This window comes from Manis javanica, chromosome 1, assembly GCF_040802235.1.
Source record: "Manis javanica isolate MJ-LG chromosome 1, MJ_LKY, whole genome shotgun sequence".
Lineage (NCBI taxonomy): Eukaryota > Metazoa > Chordata > Mammalia > Pholidota > Manidae > Manis > Manis javanica.
Genome location: NC_133156.1, coordinates 35,271,434 through 35,294,372, shown reverse-complemented (window position 1 = coordinate 35,294,372; position 22,939 = coordinate 35,271,434). Strand labels below are relative to the sequence as shown.

The 22,939-nt window shown below is 40.6% G+C and overlaps 1 protein-coding gene across 8 annotated transcripts in view; it reads right to left on the bottom strand.

Moving 5' to 3' along the window:
* Positions 1–22,939, bottom strand: part of GRIA1 (glutamate ionotropic receptor AMPA type subunit 1) — a 280,959-nt gene that overhangs the window by 163,746 nt on the left and 94,274 nt on the right. The gene's annotated exons all lie outside the window — the stretch shown is intronic.

Below are 22,939 nucleotides of genomic sequence, written 5' to 3'. Positions count from 1 at the left end.
TGTTTGCAGGGAGCAAGAGTGATACAGTTCTCTCCTCTGTCTTAGAAAACATTTTATTCTGCTTTTATATACCAGACGTTTTCTGAAATTTTAAGATTGTTTAAGGTCTGAAACCTGGTTACATGGGGATGCACATAGGATAAAATGCAAACTACCTGTACAGTTGTAATATTCTTAACTAGAAAGTTGAAACCCTAGATTATACCTATCAAGCCCTCCATTCTAGTCCCACAAAGATTTCTAATCTATCCACTTCCACTCTTGACAAAGTGGCAAAATCAAGGCAAATTTAAAGACACACAGGTCATCTCTGCAAAGAAAAGTACAAATGATCCTGGTATTTCCCAGTTATTACTACACTTACTCCACACATAAACCTAGACTCTTGATAATCATAATAGGAGGTGGGCTTTCTAAGTTGAAGAAATATTTCGAGGAGCCCCAGAGAGGCCCAAACATAGTGTGCATGTGAGGGTTTTTTTGTGTGTGTGGGGGGAGTGTGGGGTGGGTAGGTGGAAAGTGCTGCTTGCTGTTTAGGGTGGTAAGAGCATAGGGTGTGTCAGAAGGACTTAAAGGAATAAAACTGGAGGGTCAATTCAGACGGTACACATAAAAACAAGGATAAGCAATTTTCATTGGCTTTGGAGACTTGCTGCAGGAATGAGTTGAGAGGTGGCCTACTCTGAAGGGTACCCTAGTTGGATAACTCACTAAAGTCTTAGGTGGCTGGAAGTAGGTGGCTGAGTGAAGATCAAGGGCAAGGAGACCAGTTAAAGGATCATGTATATCAGCAAACCCTAGTCCCTGTCAGAAGGACCAAATCCCATCTTCTCACATTTCTACTTGGTCAAACTTAGGAAATGACTAGCTGACTAGACACAGAGCCAAAACTGGTGTCATACTTTCAGATAAAAAAGATGGCTAATGTCACACCACTCCTCTGAATAAGAGCCAGCAACCCACATTCCTAGAGGACCAAATGGCTGATTCACCCACCTCCTGAGAACAAAATGGCAGCCACTTTACAGAGTTCTGCATGTGTGTTTAGTGGGAAATACACAGACACCGGACTCAGACACACACTGGACTCTTCATTTTGACGTTTAACTCTTAAAAACAGGAATGGGGCATGATTTCACCAGCTCTCTTAATTTTCTGAGCACTTGATTCCTTTGCTTGAGAATCTCTCTCTAAGCACTAAATATCTACAGTCTTTCTTGTCAATGAATCTTCATACCCAAGGGCAGGAAATTTCTTCATATCTCTGTGCTTTTACTCAGAAGCGTCCTTTTGCCTGAAATGCCTTAGTTTCCCAACTTTCCTAACAATAATACTAGAAGACAAGCATCTTCAACATGGGCAGCGTCCATGCAAACACTTGAGACCCTAGCAAGAGCAGAGCGCTCTGCCGAGTTCCTAATGGAGTGCCTCATTTTGACTTCCCAGCAATCCAATTTCTATCATCTTGAAGCTATAGCTGAGAAAGTCAAGGCTCAGGGAGAATAAATACCTTGTCTAGGTTCATACTCTCAGTCAGAATGTCCAGAGGCAGGGATCTTAATAACCACATGGCCTCCAACTCAACATTTTTTAAAATTTCTAAGTGATATTTTTATTTTTAGAACAGTACTTCTCTACATATGGGTTTCAGGCTAGTAGCTGGGTGGAGGGGGAGAGGGAAGACTGGAGGGCCTGAAGCCCTAAGCCCTGCCTGTGGTATCTCAGGCTGCCTCGCAAAGTCCTCCAGATCCAGCCATCCTCCCTCTGAGCAGCTGGGAAATATCACCCACCTGATTCTGTCAGGAGGCGGACCCTGGAGTACTTGTGTCTCTTTTGTTCTTTCTTTTTTTAGTTTGGGGTCCCTGAAAGATGCGATGCCAATGTCAGGCCTGCTCTAACTTCTAAAGATGTTCCAAGAGTTCTTTTGTTTCACCTGCTGTGTGGCAGTTGGAGCCATAGGATGGCAATTTCTACCTAAAGTTCATTCGTTCCATAAATACTGATGAGATGACATACTCCAAGGCAGGCACCGTGCTAGGCCCTGGGAGGGTGAGTGATCATTTTCGGGAAACTCAAAGACTAATGGGTAGGAAATACAAGTGATTAGGATGTATAGTGCAGGAGTCAGGACGGCTCGAGAGGGAGCAGGAAGGAAGACGTGACTAATGCTGGGATAGTGTTCGAGAAGCCTTCCATCCAGGAAGAAGTGTCACTGACTGGGACTCTTGCAGTCCCAATATGCCTCTCGCCTTTTCACCCAGAGTTGATGATCTCAAAATAATGAAATGAACACATTTGGCACAGTGGATGCCAGAGTCAGAGGACCTGAGTTCATATCCTGGCTCCACCAGTTCCTGGCTTTGTGACCTTGGGGGAGAAATTAGCATCTCTGAACCTCAGTACATCTGGAAATGGAGATTAGCAATAGTGCCATCATCTTAAGGTTGTTGCAAGCATGAAAATGATCAAAGTTTAATATATAAAGGGGTGAAGCGTAGCACCCAGAGAAAGCCAATCCTCACTGACGGTGGCTTTTTCTTGACAGTGGCTGTTATTGGATCCGGCTAGATTATGACCTCTCCATGGAAAGGACTCTGACATATTTTTATTTGTGTTCCTTGCTGTGCCTTGAACTGCACAGACTTGTTAATAACAAGTATTCAGTACATTCCTGCCAATATATTTGTTGATGTGCATTAATTCACTAAACAAGTATTTATTAAGACTAATATGTGCCTGACACTATTCTGCATGCTGTTGGATACAGAGTGAATGAGACACACTGCTGAAACTTTCCTCCTAGAATCTGACCAGGAGTTTCATAAAATTGGCGGTTACTTGTGCTTTACAAACAGGTTTAGAAAATATCACCCAAATACGAAAATTACTTGTTAGTGGTAGTAACTGTAAATCCACTTGATGTACCTGAAGAATTGGATTCCTTAACGTAAAGCCTCATTAACCAATTCAGTGTTTCGCCTGAATCTAAAATGTTCATCTACAATTTACTCTGCAATCTGCATCATAGGATCCCTCCCATAGTTCCTATCAGTAACAGACCAATTTGTTAATCTGTTTCTCCTTTCTACTGTACTCTGCTGATAGCTGAGAGGCTGTTTACGTAGAAAAAAGAATAGATATCAATCAATTTAAATTTTAACCTCAGTTTTGTTATAATCAATTTGGATATGTTTTTCATTTGTTCTTTGAATATCAATGGCATGCTTAGTAGAGGTACAGTGTGTCCTGGTTGAGGTTAAACTTTAGAGTCAGAATGTCTGGAATAGAAACTACTTTCCAGCAGTGTCATTGTGGGTGCGTGACTTGACCACTCAGTTTCCTTAACTGCAAACTGGGGTTAATGATATTCACAGCATAGAACAGTTTTAAATATTACATGTAAAAGATATACGTAAAAATCTTAGAATAATGTGCCTGAAACTAGCAAGTTCTCAATAAATGTGAGAGATCATCACTTCATTGTTAATTGTTGATATTATCAAATACTAGTCATGGTATATGACACTGAGGAAATATGGGGAAAAAAACCCATGACATTTGCTTTAGATCTTGCTTCTAATAAGTGAAGAGACATTAAATAACTAAACACTCAAACAAATACATAATTACCAATTGTGATGAGTGCCACAAAGGAAGGGAACAGGGTATAGAGTGTGGTCTAACGAGTGCCCTTTGAGATGAGACCTAAAGAATGAATAGGAGGTCAAGTGGTAAAGGAGTGTGTGCCTGTGTGTGCAGGACTGTCCAAGAAGAGAGAAAATCATGTGTAAAGGCTCTGAGGCAGGGACTCGAGGACCTGTGTGGTTACAGTGTGGAGGGTGAGGTGGAGAGATGGCTGATGTTGTGGATGGTGTCCAATACAGGCCGTGCTGGGTGGGTATGTGGAGCATCAGAATCCTCCTAAGGGCAAAGGAGAGTCATTGATGGCACATGGTTTCCTTTCTGGCACACAGGTTTCCCAAACCTAAAGTGAGAGGATAGTGTAAAGAATTTGTTCAAGTCTCTTTAATATGGAGGAATATGATATTCTGTGATGACTAAACAAAAAAAGAGAGGCTGTTTTTGGGGAAAAGTGGGGAGACAATAAGGAAGTAGAGGGCAGGAAGGAAAAAAAGAGGGAGATGGGGAGGTAAGAAAGCAGGAAAGGAGCAGCTGGCTAAAACTTCAGTGGAGACACGCAGTCTAGAAATGAAATGTTGAATATTCAGCAAGAAGACTCAGCACCTATTACATCTACGCTTTTGTAGGTGTGTTTGGCTTCTGCATGTGTTCGTACGTTCACTCATTTGGCAGGAACCCAACCCAGGGGAGCCTTTCTATAGAAGACAAATAAGACTAATGGATTGGGCATGGTGGAGAGGGGAAAAGAAATGCTGTGTCAATCACTTTGGTTAAATGCATGATCACTGGATGTAAAGATGCATCTGGAAGAGCTCTGGCCAGAAAGCTGGTGTTCAGGAATTGAAGTGCTTGCTGAGGCATGGTTCAGTGGCTACTTTCAGAAGCTGCTCAGTGGAAATCAAACAGAATTGCTTTAGGAAAGGAGTGGCTGAGAAAGTAACTCTCAGGAACAGAAAATTTTATTGGGAGAGGAAAAGAAAAAAAGGAGTTTAGTTTAAAAAGAAGGACTGACTCCAAGAATGCTAATTTGTTCTAGCCTTCCAGAACCCAGAGGAACTCGAGCACTGCTTGCCTTGATATTCAGATACCGGAGGTGAAAAGAGGTGAAAATAAAACATAAATAGTGTTCTTTGGGCTCAGATTTCTTCTCTTCAGCTGAGTAGGGGTGTAATTTAAGGAATTATGAAGGGGAAATATACACTTGTCCTCTGAAATACTTACAATACTAATACCACCTCTGGCTCTCAGGAGTTGTTATTGCTGTGGGCATGTATGGTGTAGTATTGCATGAATCTTGCAGCAAATGGGAAGGACACTGATTTGAGTTACCTCAGTGCAACAGAGAGTAACAGGAGCCATTTGTGGTTTATGAAAAGTTCTCTTCTGGTAAGGAAATTTCCATGAGCTGTATGTCTTCTCTTAACTACTTCTCAGTTTGTTGGTGGTTCAATTAGTACATGCCTGATTTGAGTTAATAACAGCATCTGCCATTTAATGGACATTTGCAATGTGTTGCAGACACTTAAAGTACACTATCTTATTGAATCTTTATAATGCATTACAAGATACAGTCTAACATTCCCATTTTACACATGAGGAGACAGAGGCTCAGAGAGGTTAAGGAACTTGCACAGAGGCACATGCTCCTGAAACTGATATGTAGGTCTGATTGCCAAGTCCAAGTTCCATTAGGCCCCTATTTTCTTTTATCTATAAAATGATTAATATTGTCTCCAAATTTTCATGTTCCCAAAGCTCCCTCAGGAAGACTGCAGACTCAGCAAGTTCATTAATATTTCTGTTTTGTGAGCTTTTCTCACTGTGGGGCATTCTCTCCCCACCATTCTCAACACTCCAGTGCATTCAAAGATTTTCTATTAGAACTTGTCCCGGAATCATTCATCCCCACTTAGGTGCAAAAGGCAGATAATAGAAATCAGCATTTGCCAGTAATTCCTTACTTCTCTGTAGTAGGTCGTCAAAGGCTCACACACTCCCATTTTAGATCATCCCAATGTCAATGAGGCATACAGGGCAAGCATTCTCCCTGGTTTGCAGATGGGAAATTGAGGCTCAGGTAAGGAAAGTGTTTTGACCAAGGTCACTCACCGAGTTAAAAACAGTCATAACTAGGAGCTCACATCTCCTAAGATCCTGGTCTGGCACCTTTTCTTGAAAAACACACGATTTCCCTGAACTACAAATTTGGAGGTGGGGTGGTGGGGGTTAGGGGGCTGCAGTGGGGGGCAGCTGATGAGGTAGATAAGCAAACACTTTTCCTCTGCCAGTGCTCACTCAACTTTAGCCAAGGTAAAAAGCATGTCCAGATCCCTCCCTCCCCCTTTTTAAAAAGAGAAGCTGAGAATCTGGATTTTTATGTGCAACCTCATGATTTTTTAAAAGCTGCCTTAAATTTTTATTTTGAATCTGTGTGAGAGTCACCACTGGGCAGTCAGCTTTCCATCTTTGCCCCACGCTCAAGAAATGACGGAGTTTGATTATGGTTGCAGAGATACCTATCCAAAAGCACTTTCAGCCACAGGAATATCCATTGCTTGGGAAATCCAAACTTCAGTCAATCAAACCTTCGAGAACAGTGGAGTGTCCAGAATAGGAGGGCCAGGCAGAGACACTCTAAATCCTAGGAACTGAGAAGACTATGTAGTATGGTAGTAAACCAGCTCTCCAAAACAGCAACAAAAGCAACAATAACAACAGATTCTTTTGTAGCATTTGCTGATTTCCATGGTATAAATATTCCCAGCATACCCAAGAGCTACTGATGGTTAAACAACCAGTTTGCAAAATTCATGGATATTTAACAATTGACTCCAAATTGTTAATAATTGGTACACCAGAATCCAGTGAGTACAAATGGTTGCATATCATAATCACCAGTGAGTTGTTTAAAAATTCAGCTTCCCAGACCCTTCATATGAGATCTATTAAATCAGTATTTCCATGCGTAAATCCTAGGAATTTGTGTTTCCAAAAAGCTTTCTTAAATGAGCAGCAAGATTTGGGAATCCCCAATATAATCTCCCCTATCTGAGAAACAAATAGTCTTGTGAGAGCCCATTCAGGACTTCAAATGGAACAGTGTAGAACAGAGGTAAGAAAAAACTCAGGGGTCAGACAGATCCAAGATAAATATATGTTAACTATTGTTAAATAATTATACTAATAAAACAAATTTAATTTACAGCAGCTTTTATTTTCATTCTTCTGTGTGCCAGTCACTGTTCTGGGTACTTTTCATACATGCATTACTGTGTTTAATCCTCACAACCACCCTTGGAGGTATGTATCTATTATTTCCATTTTATAGATGGGGAAATTGCAACACAGAGAATGAGCTAAGTTGCCCAAGGTCACAGCTTGTTACTATAGAGCAGAACAGGGTTGGAATCCAGGCAGCCTGGCTCTGGACACTGCATTTTCAAGCACAGTTAGGGAAAGCACCTTCTCCCTAACAGTAGAGGTTATTTTGTATAGATTAGCTATATTCAGAAATTTTTCATTGAATTAGACTGAGCAAAGCAGAGTAATTCAGTTTTTTAAAAATACCACACCTTCTGTCTTCTGCAAAGAATCTGGAAATCCCTGTAGGCTTTTCTTCCATTCCAGAGCCCCTTTGGCAGGCCTCTTCTGCCCACTCCAGTCCTTGCACAAGTAGATTACCTGCTGCTTACAGGTTGTTTTGTGTTTTGATTTCACCCACTTGGCACCCCGGAGGCTATTACCTCTTCTTATATGGGCAGTTGCTCTGGCAGTGGACTCCACACCCCATGGACAGAAGCACTCTCTGTATCTCTGTCATCTTGCCTGCAGTCCTCCGTCCTGGTCTCACATAATTGATGCTAGAACCAGCACACAGCACAGAGTCTGTCCTCACAGCACAGCCCTGGATCATCCAGGCACATGGAAAGTAGAATAACAACCCTATAAAACCTCATCTGCAAAATGATTTTAAAAACCCACAAAAAATAAAAAACAAAAACAACCTTCATTTACCAAGTATACAATGCCATCTTTAGAAGAAATAAAGCCAGGAAATGTCTTATTAGAATGTTTATCTTTGACTTTGCTTTAGAAAGGATTTCAGGGTAGAGTCTCAATCCCAAATGCCAACAGTGACTGGTCTAATGTAAATGAGAAGTGAGGGGGAGAATGCATACCTCATCGAAACGGGAAACCACTGCCTGGCTCCAGCCTCCTATAGATACAACTGTCAATTTTTCAAGAGAAGGTACAGTACCTTCAGTTATAACAAATATAACAAGTAAGTAATATATATAGTCAATAAAACTATGTAATTTGGACCAATGCTCCCAAATGATGACAACTAGAAAAGGTGGACAAAATATTAAAAAATCTGCTTGAAGATATAGAAGTGCTAACAAAAGAGTGAAAATTACAGAGCCAGGCCTGGGGCTGGAGGAAAGTCAGGGAAGTAAACCTTGTGTTTGGAGCTACTTTTGCCCCAGAGACATTTACAAGTTCTAGTGGCAGCAGCTAAATTAAGGGGAGGCAAGCATAAGCAGTTGGGGTTTAGAGGTCAGGACCAAAATGTGCTGGCAGTGGACAGAGTCTGTTACGTGATCACGTTGGACTGGGAACCAGAAGAGCTGCCCAGTAAGAATAAGGATGAACTGGAAATAGACAGGTGCTCACAAGGACTGCAGTTTGGCTTCAGGTCACCTCAATCTCTGAAACTGGACTGAAATGATAACAGATTGCTAGTACGAAAAAGCAGGCATATCCATTAGGGGAAAAAAATAGCATTACCTTAGGTCTCTACAAAACGTTCTTCAAATACAATATCCAGCACACAGTAAAAAATGACAGTTATACCAGAATATAAACCAACATACGCAAGAATAAACAGAAGAGGAAATAAGGACAGACTCACAGGGCTCAAGATAGTAGAGTAACCAGACATATATTTTATAATCAACTATGCTAACTCTCTTCCAGAGGTAAAATACAAGATTGATAATTTCAGCAGGTTGCTGAAAATCAAGTGCAATAGGAGGAAATTTCAGACTTGAAAAGTGCAAAGACCAACATCAAGAATTAATAGGCATAATGGCAAATTGGATGTAGCTAAAAGAAAGTAAGAGGATTAAAGCACAGAAGGAGAAAAGGATGAAAAGTTCATAAATATGCCATAAAAGACATCAAGACACAAATACAAGTCCTAAGTACCCAAAGCATGTTAAATAAAAGAAATCACATCTAGGCACAACATAGTACAATTGCTGAAAACCGGATGTAGAGAAACTCTTAAGAGCAGAGTGAGAGAAAAGTTAGAGACAGATGACTGTCAGATGGTCAGCAATAAGTCTGACGGCTGACTCTTCACAACAATTGAATTTTATTTTTAAAGTAATGAAAGAAAACAACTGCAAATATGAACTATATCTAACACAAACTCTTTCAAGAGAGAATGTGAAAAAAAAAATAAAAGGAGAAATATTTGTCAACAACAGATCTACACTAATAGACATACTAGAAGATATTATTCATGGAGAAGGAAAATTATTCTTGATGGAAATTAGAGAGGCAGAATGGAATAAAAAGGAGTAAAAATTATAAATGCATGGATAAATATAAATGAAAATGTACTGAATAAAACAACAATATATTGTTGAGTTAAAAAATTATACAATGGCATTATGTACACTGGCAGGACAATCAATAAAGGTCTCTGCACTGTCTGGGAAGAGGGTGTAAGTGCCAATACACAATAACAGTTGATAAGGAAAGAATGTATGTTGCCATCTCTAGTGTAACCTCAAGAATACTTAAAGGGTATCTAAAACTTCCTAATTATTAGAGGAGTAAAAAGTGGAAACATTTAAAATGTAGTAAATTTGAAAGAAGACAAGAAATTAATGAAGTACCTAAACCTATCTTTAGAGGGAAACGTAGGGTTTTAAAAATATATATCTTAGAAAAGAAACACTATAAAGAAATCAATGAGCTAAGCATCCATTTCAAGAAGCTAGAAAAAGACCCTGCAAACTGTATATAAGAGAGAAGGAAATAAAGTATAGAAATCTGTCAAATAAGAAATGTCCACAGAAAAGACCAACAAAGTCAAACCCAATCCCTAAAGAATCTTAGAGAAAGTGCAAGAATGAGCAAGCACAAAAACAGCTAATGTCAGTAAGAACAAAGGTAATGTCACTACAGATCCTCCAGACATGAAAAAGAGGATATTCTGAACAAGTTTAGGATGAGCTGTTTGAAGATATAGATGAGATGGACAAATTCTTAACATACCATAAATTACCAAAACTGCCATGGGAAGAATAACAAAACTGACTAGTGCTCTATTAAAGGTATCTAAAGCTTTACATAAAGAAAACTCCAGGCTCAGATTACCTCCCTTAGGAGTTCTATAGAACAGTTAAAGAATAAATAACACCCGCCTTACACAAACTTTTTCAGAGAATGAAAAGAGGGAATACGTCCTTACTATTCTTCTAAGGTCACCATGACCCTGCTACCAAATTGAGCAAGGATATTGTAAGAAAAGAAAATTACGGGAACCTTATTTCATAATTAGGATGAAAAGATCATAAAATAATAGTAAACAGGATATAGGAGATAATGTGACCAACCTGGCACAGAATAAAGAAGGCTGTTGTTATTCATAGGTGACATGATTTCACTCATAGAAAACCCAAAAACACACAGAAAAATATTAGAATTGCTAAGTGAACTGGACATGAAATCAATAAAAAAGAATCATTTCAATTTTTGATACGCCAGCAATCATTAAAATATTTTTAAAGATACTGTTGATAATAACATCAAAAAGCATTGAATACCTAGAAAATAAACTTAACAAAAGATGTGCAAGAGCTCTATGATGAAAACTACAAAACATTACTGAAAAAATAAGAAGACTTCTATAAACAGAGCAGTAAATTATGTTCTTGGATTGAGAGACTCAATATTTGAAGATACCGGTTCTCCCAAACTGATATGTAAGTTAGTGCTATCTCAATTACAATTCCCATAGGTTTTTTTCATAATTTGGCATGTTGATTCTAAAATTTGTATGAAAATATAAAGATCTAAAAACAGATCCAAAACAATTTTAAAGAAGAATATGTGGGAAAAAAAGACTTCCTTATTGGAAAGCCCCAGATATCAAGACATAGGTTAAATCTAAGACCTAAGATACACAAACAGACCAATGGAACAGAAAAGACCAGAAAGAGAGCCACATATAGTTAGTCACATGATTTATGGCAAAGACACCACTACAGTTCAATTGAGAAGGGGTGATCTTTTTAATAAATGATGCCATCATTGGATATCTATATGGAAAAATTGATTCTAGACCCCTATGTCATACACAAAAATCAATTCTAGATAGATTGTTAATCTAAATGGGAAAACATAAAACCACTGGAGTGTAATATAGGAGAGTATCTTCATGACCTCAGAGTAGGAAACGTCTTAAACAAGATATAAAACTATCCATAAAGGAACAAACGGATATATTGGATTGAATTAAGATGAACAATTTCTGTTCTGTACATCACAGGATACTGTTAAGAGAGTGAAAATGTCAGCTACAGAAAAGAAGAAGGTATTTGCAACACAGACCTTTGACCAAGAGCTCATATCTGTAACACCTATAAATCAATAAGAGGAACACAGACAACACTGTAGGAAACGGGCAATAGGCTTGAACTGTTATTACTTTAAAAAGCAAATCAACACTTCAATAAACATATGAAATGGAGCTAAACCTCATAAATAATCAGGAGAAATACAAATTGAAATCACAGTGAGTTATTACTACACCCCCACCAGGAGGGCTAAAATTAAAATGACTGACAATCCAAGTTTTTGAGCAAATTTGGAGCAATGAGAATTGTCACATACTGATGGTGGGAGTGTAAATTGGTCCGGCCACTTTGGAAGCTATTTGGCAGTATCTATTAAAATCAGACATCCTCATGCCACTTCTAGGTTTACATCCAGCAGAAATATATGCACATGTGTACCAAGAGACATATACAAGATATTTATAGACTCAATATTCAGAAGTATAAAGAGCCCAAAGTCCATCAACAATAGAACTATAGATGGATAAATTGTGATGTAGTCATGCAATAGAATCCCATACACAAATGAAAATGAGTAAATTAATTACAGCCATATACAATAACATGGTTGAATCCTGTTAATATAAAGTAGGAAAAGTATCCACAAAATCATACTTGTTGATTCCCTTTGCATAAATTTCAAAATTAAACAACATTTATGAGCTCATGCTTAGGTGGTAAATCTATACAGAAATACAAAGATGTTACAAGAGTCAGAGATTTTCTTTGGTGAGACAATGTGTAGTGCTGGGAGAGGGTGAGAGGAAACTCCTGAGGGGCTGGCAACATTACATTCTTGACCTGGGTGGTGGGTATTTGGGTGTTTGTGCTAAACCACTTATCTATGTAGTTCCTCTTTGAGTATGTTAGGCTTTATCATTTAAGAAAGTTAAAGGTGACAGAGAAGAGGACACTTAGATTTTCAGATGAAATTCCTAGATTTTTAAAATGCGAACGACTAATTTTTAAAAATTTAGAAATCCTTGTGGGCCACACACATCTCGTCTGTGAGCTGCCTCTGTGTAACTTCTGAAGGTGCTTGTGTGCTCGGTTAGGAAGTTCTGAGTGCTGAGCCTGACTGTGCTGGTGCAAGATCCTGAGACACTTAAGGGCCTCCAAATTAATGTGCATGTAGAGAACTAAAACTATACTAAAGTAACAAATCAAATTCTCTTTCTCTCAGCCTCAATCCCTCTCTCTCTGTCTCCCTCCTTCCCTGGTTGTTAGCAGATCCTTGAAGTATAGCTCCAAAGAGACATTTAAAAACTTGTTTCAGATGTATCCATCTAGGCTAGCAACATTGCAAATGAAACAGGACTCATTCTGAGCCTTCCTGGAGATTATAAACCAGATGAGAAAAAATACAGTAATACCATTAGCATTTTTGGGGAGCTACCTGTGTATCCAATCCTGTGCTGCACTCTTCTGCATACTATAGAATCATCATACCATGTAAACACTCCCATGACTTGAGAATCACTGGGCCTGTCTTTCAGAAAAGAAAGCTGAGGCACAAAACACAGCCAGTGGCCAATGGTGGAGCCTGGATTCTTGGTCAGACCTGCCTGTGACTAACCATTGCACCACACTTGTGAGGCCATCCATCCTAATGTGAGATGTATAGATATCCTTCCATGATGTCCTAGAATTTGTGGAACATAGAAGTAGGCATTTGCATATTCAACACGAAAGGGGGCTACACCTGCTTAAGTACTCTCTGCCTTGAGCACTCGATAAATACAGGTAGTTCTTACAATCTGTTCGTTCTCCCAGTTTCCTTAAGATCCACGGCACAACTCACTATCATTAAACAAAGCCCATACCAGTATCCATGACAGTTCTACAGCCTGAACACAAAGGGTGCAGAGACAGAGAGACAAGGAATTGCAGGAGTCAGGTCTGAAGAGCCATGACTGCTCCATCAAGGCAGCACTGGCCAGATAGTGCTCACGATGCTCAGAGAATCAAAACACTTAAGCCTGGAAAACACCACTAGAGAGGAGCAGGTCCCACTCCTCCATCCTAGATTATGGGAACGGAGGCCAAGGCAGGATGGAACCTGGAAGAAGGTGGAAAGAGCCTCTCACTAGTGCTGGACCATGGCCACCTCACTTCATCTCTTTGGGCTTTGGTGTCTGTTGAGTGTCACTGTCTATTCTAACATTTTCCTGTTTAAGAGGAATTTAAGCTTCATAGCCTCCTCTTCAAAACAGATCTTAACTTCTATTCCAATAGAAGCTGGACAGCAGAGGGCATGGTTCAAGCAGTGAGGAGGAGAGGGCACGTGCACCTCATTTTTCCTCCTTCTCCCTTACAGCAGCCCTAGAGGCACCTCCTGGACCAATTCTCAGCACAGAATAGGTTCACAGTGAGTGTTTGGAGGATAAATTGTGAATTCTATGTTTCTGTAGGGTGTAATTTAGAGCTTTCTGGAGTGCGGCACTCTACAGCCCCTTCCTAGTAAAAAATGCCAGCCATCTAAGGACTTGCCTGCTATCACCCTTCGAGCAAGGTAGGGGCCCAGCTGGCTGGCAAACTGGCTCTCCCTCCTGACATTCCAGGCCTAGGACCTGCTCTCTGGACCCTTCCCATGTGCTTGTTCACTTCCGAGCCCTTCAGTTCAAGCCCCATCCCTCCAGTGCTGTGGGAGAGGCACTTTCTGCTCTTTATCTCATATATTTAAACTCTAATTTTGTTTTCACCTTTGCCTTAGACATGTGCCCTGATGTTAGGAAACAAACACACAACAGGAGAGTCAAGGAAACTTAATCCCAAGCTCTTCATGTCCTAGTGAAAGGTCAGGAACCAAAGGTGCCTTCATCTTTAGCAGTGGAATTACAAAATAGCAGAGCTTGAGGAGATACAGCAATCATTTTCAGTATGGTATCACTGTGAAGTGTGTGGGCTCCAGTGAACTTTTCTGAAAATGAACAGTTAAAAAGAGAGCATAGACAGGCTGGGTTCAAATCTGAACTCTAGCACTTGTTGGCTATATGATCTATGGCAAGATTCCAAACTCTCTGGGCCTCAGGTTTCTTGTCCATAGAATGGGGTCAACAGAATCTCTTAACTCACAGGGACAAATTGGGGCACGTATGCAAGGGGCTAAATGCAGAGCCTGGCACCCAGGTCATGCTCAGTGTCAGCTCTTATCATTGCTGTCATCATCCAGCTGATGAATGAATTCTTTTGACAATACCCTGCCAGACGGTCCTCTGCTTGAAAGCTTCCAGCAATGGGGAACTCACCACCTCCAGGGGAATCAGCTCCCTCCTCAAGCGTCTGATTAGCTCAGGCTTCACCTTCCTCAGGGAACGAGGAAGTCCTGGAGGCCAGGATGACACTGTGCCAGGTGAGACCCCAGGGCGTGAAGCCGTTCTGACAGTTGAGGCTATAGTTAAACTTGAAATAAACAGAAGGCTTCACCTTATAGGCCTGTCAGTTGGTAATCTCTGTGCAAAGCTCACCTAAACCCAAATTCCCAGGCTGTCAGACCTCAAGAAACTCTGAAATAGATCTTTGTCAGCGAGATTCTAAGGTGGCAGACATCTGTCTTCTCCCTTTTCTGGTTTCCCATCAGCCCTCAGCCTGGCAAGAAACAGACAAGTTCTTCCTGGTCCCTTAGGTTGTTCATTTTTCAGTCCAAGTTCTGAGATGATCATTTTCTGTAAATTCAGGCCCCTCAGATAAATGGTCTGAAATTCCCTATGCCTCCTTCGACCTCTCATGGTGAAAAACCTGGTGGACACGTGATACTCTTTCCTACAGAAATTCTGGACCAGAGGGCATCTCTCTTTTCCTCCTGTTTGAAAACCTGACTGTATAATCTTCATTCTTCCATTTCCAACCAGGAGGAGATGGCTCACACTATAAAGCACTTGTGACCAGCCCTATTTGGCATGCAAAATGCTCCGTACTTCTGCCTACCTTACCTAGCCAACTTCATCTCCCTGCAGACTCTAGTCAAGCCAGTAGCCTTCCTCAATTCCCCCTACGACACCACATGCCTCCAGCCCTTTGCCTATGCTGTTTCTCATACATAGCATGTTCTCTTTCTCTCCTTTCACTTACTTCAAAGTTCTGCTTTCTCTGGACTTTTACCTATGTATGATCTGGACCCCTCCCAACCTCTCAGAACCTATCTCTGTACTATAGATCCAGTCACTTTAGTTTTCCGATTTGGAGGCAGACTCACTGACAGGCTGGCATTCCTCTCAAATAATTTCGTGAACATTGTCCATCAGCAAGAAAATAGGATAAATACTATGACTTGTCCTTCTCTCACACTTTCTAAAGTACCTAGTCAAGTAGATGTTCAGTAATTTTTTCTGGTCAGAATAAACTACTTGAAGTGACAAAAAGTGTTAAGCTAGAATTAGCAATGGACTTCAAGTCAGCTTTTGGTTGAAGGAAGGAATCATATAAAATATGAGTTGTGAACTTAGGTGAACCTTGATTAAAACTACCCTATTTAATGCCCATTACCATGGTTTGACCTTCATTTAATTCTATTAAAGTATATAGGATGTGCAACTTTGCATGATTTCCAGTAGACCACATCATAAACTCAGGAGTGAAGTAAATACTTGCTGAAGGGATGGAAGGAAGGAAGAATTCCTGAGAGGGAAATGCAGATCTAAATGCATTTGAGGGAACCTGCTAGATACAGTAGATTATAAAAATCTCTTCTCCTCAAGACTGTTCTAGGATCTTAGCAATTCCCTCAGTGCTGTAGCTTGCCATTAAAGGCTCTTCATACTGTAGGCATAAGCTACTTTCCAGTCTTCTCTGTCATGCTTTTAATATTTGTCCCTTCAAATGGACTGTTTACTATTTGGAAAATATATTTTTAGTCCTCTGCTGTTTTCTTCCTTATATTTTTTCCCTTTCCTCTAGTATATATACAAAACTTAACCGACAATTAAAGTTCCATCTACCTCCTCTCTAAAACCATCAAATCAAAAGAAAGGTATCAGCCCCAATAGGCTGTGATCACCCTCTCCTTGAATTCTGCCTCCATCAAGTAGTTTGACTATACCTCTTAGACAAGCTGTAGTATACTTGATCTTATATATACTGTTTGCGATTGGCTATTTACAGGCTTGTCTCAAGAGCTTCTTCTAGACTGTGATCTGAGGTCTTTTATTCATTTTGAAATCTCCTTGGGCACTTAGAAATAGCAAAATTTGCTTAATAATAGATAATAATAGTGTTAACATTTTAAAAACATTTCTATGTGCAAGGCACCATATATTATTTCACTGAATACTCACACTGATCCTCTGTAATATGAATTCTTCTTATGACTTTTATTTTAATATGAGGAAATGAGACTTAGAGACTTTAAGTGACTTGTCTGAAGCCACATACCTATGAAATGGAGAAACTAGAATTGGGACCCTGGCAATCGGCCTACAGAGTGAGTTCTTGAAAGAGATTTGGTGACCTCCCACAGGCAAGACTCCTAGAGAGAACAGACTCAAAAATAGCACAAGGGGGTACAGGATCCATGGCACAGACCTCCAAAGATCCTGACTCATGGAAGTCTCAGTAACAATGTGTATTCAGGCAGTCCCCAAGTGTACTAAGAGTTGAAACATACAAAGGAAAAGAGGGAATGTGAGTTCTAAGGACCAAATTTCTATTGACCAAAGCTTCCCTTCAAAACAGGTCTTAAGGCTCTGCTGAGCTGAAATTTTCAAAACCCCATCACTCTCCCACAGTGACCCCTTCAAAGGGCCTTAAAGGAGCATCCCTGCTGGTGTCTGCCTGCTCTCTCGGCTCCCTCCCTGGCAGACAGTCCAGTGTGCAGAATGCCTGGGGAGCCCAGGGGGCCTGGCGGGCTTGGAAAGGTCCCTGTGTCAGGTGAGGAGGGACCTGTCTGCACCTCTAGCCTGGTGCACTGGCCTGAGAGACAGCTGAGTAGCTTCAGCACTGGCTTCCCTGCATAACACCCGGTGTGGAAGCCACACGTGGTTTTTCATTAAATGACTTGTTAAAATGGTAAAGAGCAGTGAGGCAGCATGCCCTCTTCCTGGGAAGGGAAGGAGTACAAAACCCTGGTAACCCATTCCAGCCTTTGAGGCCATCATGTCAAATTTCACTTGAGAAGGGAGAGCAAGGACACAGGAAATGTAGTAGGCTACAAGCCAAGTTTGGAGGGTCTCCATCTCTTCTGCCACACCCATCCCTCAACCGGGATTTTCTTAATGTCAAAAGAGGGACTTCTGGGCTGAAGTACACACAGGACAGGGGCTTCAGGAGGTGGGTCACCAGAGGAAAACAGTGCCACTGAGAGACCTCCCCATACATGTGGTTGCAATTAAGAGGAGTTCTGTGGTTTGCTCGGAAGCTTTGGATCCAAATCACTGATTAAATACATGAAACAAAATAAACAAAGCAAACAAAAGAGCATAAGCAAACAAACAAGGCAGGAAAACAAAAAGTCTCAGAGTCCACATTTAGGCTCAGATGTGATCATTACCTCATTGTAATAGTGCAAACACTGAATATTGATTTAACAAAAATGTGATGTTGGGAAAGTGGGCACAGCATGGGTGAGGATGAATGGGTATGAGCTGAGTCTGCATCTGCCATAGTGGGTTATGCACAAATTACACCTAAAATGGGAAAAATCAGGAAATGGTGGTATAAGAAATATGAAGGTCAAATATCACGAGAAATAGCTCAAAGAGTTTAAAGGGATTTCCCATGACAACTGGAATCTGGATGGGAAAGGGTGACAGAAGGGAATGCTGAATTTTATTACTTGGAGTATCATGCAGTTTTATAAGTTGTATACATGCATTGTTCAGGGGGAAAATGAATTTTAAAAACATTCTTATCCTACCAACCAGTGACTGGGAAGAGTGAGTCCTTATCCTTGTCCACTCTATAGAAGAGAAAATTGAGGCTGTACAAGGTAAAGGGGCAAGTTCAGAATCACAAAGAAAGACAGTGTGGTGCAGCCGAGATAGACTTGCCTCTCCTGACTGGCAGACTGCTGCTCTGTCCTCTGTGGCTGGAGAAGGGGGAGTAGTAGAATTAATCTATGCTGTCAGGCCCTTGAACAGGGATTCTGTGGAATCTAGAGTCATCTGCCAGTTTCAGGGACACTTTTTGACCTTTACCACCTTCTATGAGTTCCGAAAAACAGCGGGCCATGACTTGGATAGGTCACAGAGTATAGCCTCAGGCTGTGAAGAGCCAGTTCCTAGAATCATCTTTCACTGGGCCTTTATGTCCCACTGCCAGACTCCTCCCCAGCCCCTCTAAAAGCCACATTCTTCGATAATATAAATGCCTTTATTCTGGGTAAGAGAAGCTAAGGTGGGACAAAAGAATGAAGTACTGGATGTTTTTGCTTCTTTAAACTAGTCATTAGCTTTCCTTTTCCTCACAGTGAAGGGGACAGCCCATTTCTTTTTCTGCCTTGTGCCCTTAAAGCATATTTGCCTAATGCCCTTTCTGTCTTGTGAGGTACTTCCTGATTTGGGCTTTGCTTTCCTGTTGCAATCACAAAAGGTTGTTCTACTTTCTTGGTTTGTACTTAGTGATCTGGCCTACTTTCTGCCCTGTGTGGCATTCCTGTGGCAGGCCCCTGCCTTTAGGTAGCCCTGGGTTCTGTAAATGCCTTCCCTGCTTCCACAGGTACCAGTAAGCTTCCAGACTCATCCCACTGCCTCCGAGATCACCATTCCTCCATTTCTTCATTCATGCCCGTGCATGTTTTTGAATACCTTTTTATTGTGATAGACACTAAGATGGGCTCTAGGAATTCAGCAGTACACAAAACAGATACCACTTCTATCCTCCTGGAGCTCCCACTCAGGTGGGAGAAACATACACAAGACAAATAATCATTGGATTTGTGTAACCTAGCATTGAATAGGGGCATTATGAGAAGCTGTGGATGAGAATCTAACCTCATCGGGATGCTGGGTCTTGGGCAGAGTGAGTTGTGCCATACTTTGAATGCCTGCCACAATGTGGAGTGACAAATCTGTGCTCATCAAACATTGGTAATTTCCTTAATGAATATCCTTGGAATGGTACTGAAAAATTACAAGTGGTTTACAAATCAAACTCACTTTTATCATGCCTTGAGAAAAGGCAATAAAAAAGTCAGGAAAAAATTCCCTATATAAAATTAGGCTTAAACAGGTTTGGGGGGATCCTGCATCAACAAGAAAGATCCATCCAACTTCTCTACTTATACCTTTGTTCTCTTCAAATTCATTCTGAAAAGCAAATTGCATGCCTCTTTTCAATGACTCCTGAAAAGTAGGACTGGGTCAGGATTAAACTAAGTCTTTTGACATTGGGTACAACAGCCATAAAGTAACAGCCCATGTGTGAGGTGTTGCAATTAACACAATACCCGTCTCAAAGGAACAACGTTTATACCTTTTCACACTGTCACAAATACTCTTCTCAAATTTGAAAGGGTAAGAAAAGAAAACACACACAGAAAGGGTGTCCTTCTAACAAGCACTGTACATGACCTAATGGGAACAAACACTTATAGACACAGAATGCTAAAAAAATAAAGTTTTGAAACTGGCAAATTCAGTTTCACTGCTTATACAATAACTAGGTATAGATAATCACTTTCAAGACGTCAACATTGATGCCTTTGGCAAAGTAAGTATTTTTGAGAAAATACTTACTGTAAAGTGAATCTCTTTAAAATTAGTACCATTTCTAAAAAGTTTTTCATCGGAAAGATAGGAAAGTAGTCCAATAGGGAGGGGATATCCAAATCACTGAAGAAGGTACACACACTCACACACCTCTCAATAGCTTGTTACAGTTGGCTATTTTAGCAGTTTATCAGTGACACTTTCAGGACATTATCGGTTTTTCTCAATCTTAACTTTTCCATTTCATCCAGCTTTGAAAGCCTCTTTAGAACCTCAGTATTTTCTCTTATCTGGGAAGCTGTAGTTTCCATATTTGAAGTTCTCTACACTTTTGATCCCTCCCTTTATGTTTTGGGGACTTGGTATAGTGAACTCGCCCATAATATAATACTTTTTTAGAGGCATTTACTGTCATCTACCAACAAAGTTAACCTAAACTTGTGTAATTGATGGACCTCTTTTGAAGGAAGCTGTTCTTCCTTCAAAATTCTGGACTCAGAATGTTGACAAAGTATTTTTCTTGTAATGATACTTAAAAGTGAACACATTACCACAGAGATCAACTCTATGCTCATAGTTCTCTTATGAGAAAATTTACGAATGAGACACAAACAATTACAAGATCAATATGTTTTGAATTACCACTATTAATGTGACAAACTATGGCATTTGCTGACTCCAAAATACCATTTGTGACACCAGTGTGATGCTGTGTTCATGCATAGAGTCTGTGAGTACAGCATGCCTAAACTGCAGCACACCACATGAAGCCCTGGTTCTCTCACCACTGTTTTCCCTCTTTTTCCATGAGGAACATCACTGCTAGTTAGTCTTCACCCATCAGGAGTTTACTACCCACCACTTCTGTGCCAACACGGTGGTTAGTGTTGGAGGGTGGCAGCAGGACTCTGAACCCGCAGCAGTACTTGGTCATAAATGGTCATTCAAAGACGTGCTTCTTATTTTTTATGATCAAAATAAAAACACCAAATTAAACAAACAAACATCATACATGAGAGCACTCAAATGCCCGAGGAAAAGTTGCTGGGTGGCCGAACAGCCTGAGAAGTTGCTAATGTAATCCTTTGTAATTATATTTATATCCAATGTTATCAATTTGGCACAGCACATATGGGAACTATTTTATTTAGTTTTTAAAGTCTATCCTCCAAAATACCCTTAATTAAGATGAAAGGTATCCATTAGGGGTTTTGAAATGTACAAACTGATTCACATTTGAAAAGGTGTGAGAACTCCTTTGGAAACCTCTGCTTATGTGATTTGGAATGATGCACCTCAAAAAAGGCATGTTTTTCCTTCTTTTCTTCCTGCAGGGATTATATGTACTACTTAAAATTTCTAGGCTATCTTTCCCCAGACAGTACAAAGTACTTCATAAACCTCATATTAATCATGTAAACATACCCATGAGACTAAATAGATGATGGCAACATGTTCCCAAGCTTATAAATAAATAAATGAACAAGCTCGGAGAGAGAATGTTATTTCCCAGATACTTTGGTTAGCTCCCCCTTTTCTGCACTTAGAGCACTATAAAAATTGGCATTCTTTTCTCTCATTAATTAATTTATTTTTCCATTCCTGAAAGGAACCTGTATAAGAACAATATTGCATGCATTGTGCTAGGTGTAATGAGGGTAGTAAAGTCAATACAAGGCATGGTATCCGACCTTGAAAAGCTAGTAATTAGGATGAAAAGGAAAACACACACACACACAAGCTGAAGGATAGCTTAAATTTTTTAAAAATCAAGATATCTGAAAATCTGTTCTGGGAATTTGGATAAAAGACCCATCCTCGAAGGCTGGTGGTAGGTGAGGGTAGAGACAGAGATAGCAGAGATTACTGAGATAGATAGGATCTGCTGACCAAAGGGCTCTACATTTTGAGTAGATGTGGAAGAAGCCGTTCAAGGCAAGGGAAACAGCACATAAACTGGCTGGGGGTCATCAGGTAAAAGCAGGAGACAGTGGGTAGACCATACAGTCTAACAGGTTTTTGTTAAATCAGCACTTTCTGTTTGCCATGGCTCAGGGCTTTGTATACTTATCTGATTTAACCCTTACACTTTGATCCAATTTTAAAGGTACAAAAATGTAGGCTCAGCATGATTAAGTAATCTGTCCTGGGTCAAAAAGGTAGAAAGTGGATGAAACAAGATTTGCACTGGAGATGTGCCTCCAAAGGCCCAACAGTGGGAGATGATAGTTTAAAGTTAGTTGCTGCTGGGTTACAGAAGTCCTCGATACCAGTGGGGTTTGGCTTTATGCTGTAGGGAGTGGAGAACAACTGATGATTTTGGGAATAAGAGAGTCACAGGAAAAAGAAAAACAAAAAGCAAGAACAAGACTTTGGAAAGAGAAATTGGGCAATGGATACATAGGATGAACCAGAAGGGAAGACTGAGGGAGTCTGTCTTCAAATCAACAAAAATTGATTCCTTTGGTGTCTGGACGTGGGAGTGAACATCCTTCCCGCTGTTCCAGTGCAGCTTCTCTGTATTTTCTGAGCCCTGTCCACACTACCCTCCATCTTTGTTCTCGGCCCCCACCCAAACTGGCCTGCTTTCACTATTTGCTACTTTCACTCTTCTGGTAGGAGTTATGTTCCCTTCCACCCAAGAATAATTGTACATGTCATTCCACACAGCAGAAATTATTTTTCCTCCTTTTCTACCTTAACTCCTCCTGCTCATCCTCCAGATTTGGGTTTAAATGTAACTTCACTTGGGGAGTCTTTCTTGGGGTTCCTGTTTTATGTGAAATGCCCAGTTACAGGCCATCCCAGCACCGTGCCCACTCTCCTTTGTAAACTCTGCCACAGTTAGTACTGTCCATTTACTGTGCAATTACTGGCTGAACAGCTGTTTGCCCCCACTAGGTTATATCCTCCTTGAGGGCAGGCGCCGTGTTGGCTCTTGCTAGGCTGTATTCCCAGAGCCGTTTCCATCATCTGTTGCACAGCAGGTGCCTGGTGAGCGAGTGAGTGAGTGAATGAATGTGC